This window comes from Protobothrops mucrosquamatus, unplaced genomic scaffold (genome assembly GCF_001527695.2).
Source record: "Protobothrops mucrosquamatus isolate PMUCROS unplaced genomic scaffold, P.Mucros_1.0 scaffold547, whole genome shotgun sequence".
Lineage (NCBI taxonomy): Eukaryota > Metazoa > Chordata > Lepidosauria > Squamata > Viperidae > Protobothrops > Protobothrops mucrosquamatus.
In genome coordinates this window covers 961,360-963,304 of record NW_015386851.1, presented here as the reverse complement: position 1 = coordinate 963,304, position 1,945 = coordinate 961,360, and positions in this window count along the sequence as shown.

Sequence of the window (1,945 nt, the reverse complement as noted above, 5' to 3'; positions counted from 1 at the left end):
AAAAAGGCAGACCGTCTGGATGGGCAAAGAAAAGCAAGCGGCGCCAAACACAGGCTTTAAATAGACTCGCCTAGTTTTGCAAATCCCCGAGACCCCGTCCACCAATCCCCGTCTGCGGCACGATGTGGGCGTGGTCATCGAATGCTCGTGCAGAGGAAGAAGGCGCTGCTCAGGCAGGGCAGGACGAGGAGGAAGAGGGTTGAAGACCGCGGCGTGACTGGGGCTGGGCGGGGAGGAGAAAAACACCTTCTTTTGCTAACGTCACAGCGCAGTTACGTTGTTTACGTTTGCTTTTGTATTTGTACTACATCGAGGGCCGCTACAGTACAGCTACGGTAATCCGGACGACCGTTAGGTGGCAAAAAGATCGTTTTCCGTCTATTTGCTGCCAACTAATGATGGAGAGACCGGGGCAATGACTGTGTGGTTGAAGACGCTGAACTAGTCAGCCGTTGACGGCCCGGGTTCTAGATCCAAGAGGCTCGCTTCCCCACCTCTGCTCCTGACCACCCAGTAGCTCAAAAGAATGCAGGTGTGAGTAGATAAACAGATACCACCTCACACGATTGGACGGGGGGGGGGGGACTTCACCTTTAACTTAATGATTGTCCAAATCTTAGCTGACCAGATCTGCCAGCTCTAAATAATGACAGCCTTAACTGTTAAAATTGTTTAATGTTGTAATCCTATTTATCAGTAAAGCCATCCTGTTGGATAAAAGGTTTCCTACTAAATATAACATTCTGATAACTTTTTTTTTAACTTTAACAAAGCAAGCCTAATGTTATACTTTGAATTACCAAAGTCCAGGTTTTTGCAATTTTGATAAGAATGTTTATGGCAATTTCAAGGATTTGCCTTTTCTTGTTCTTTTATTGCAGTATGTAGCAGGAATTGAGTTAGTTGGATTCTTTGTATGGACACATTCACCTGAAAGTAAATGGCTTAGGATGCAGCAGCTTTGAGTTCTCCAGACTGCAGGAAATTATCAGGGTGGTTAGCCATAAAATTATGCAGACTAGAAAAGGATGAACTCAAGAATGATAAGAAATTGGGTAATACTGTAGTTTCCAGTCTTTGTGCCAAACTTCACAACTGAGATTAATAGTAAATTGCCTATGAAAACTCAGTTCATGTGTATTGAACCAACCAAGAATTGCTTGATTGCGATTCAGGTGCCTTCTGTCAATTTAGTCATTCTGGTCTTGCATATGTGTAGCTTATTTAATCAGCTTGGTTAAACAAGTCGTGGTATACAGTACCATGTTCTGCCAACACCGTTTATGTACCCTAACTTAAGCAAAAGTTTAATTTGTACAAAACAGTGCTATGAATAGAAGACTCTCCGATTCAAAGTAATTATTACGTTCTATCAAAGTTATTACTTTTCTATACTAGGTATTAATATATGTTAACTAGAAAGCCAGTCTGGTATAGTGCCTAAAGTGCTGGGTGAAAAACTAGAAGGCCGTGGGCATTAGTTCTCCTTCAGGTGCAGAACTGTCCTAGTGATTTTGAGCCAGTCATGCTCTGTCAGTCCAAATCATGTCACTGGGTGATGATTATTGTCATGAAAATAGACAATGGAGCATTAAATAAATAAAAGACCTTAAGTTATACAAACAATGAAGGAGACTGCAGGTCAAAATGGCAGCAGTGACTGTAATCAAAGTCATGCCTTTTTTAATGCGAGTTCCATATGTAAGGCTAGGGCTTTAACCACATAGTCATGGCCAACCTATTGACTGTTTTGACCCATGCAGACTTTCCTAAACTGTAAGGAATCTTGCAATAATGAAGTCCTCCTCTCGAGAAGATGAGATCCCAAATATTACTCTTTTAGGCCTTCCGAGCATCTTCCGAATCTACTTTCCAGTAAGCCATTTTCTCAGGCCAACTTGACAGCTGTTCCCAGCAGGCAAGGTGGCTTTTGAAAGGTTTTCTC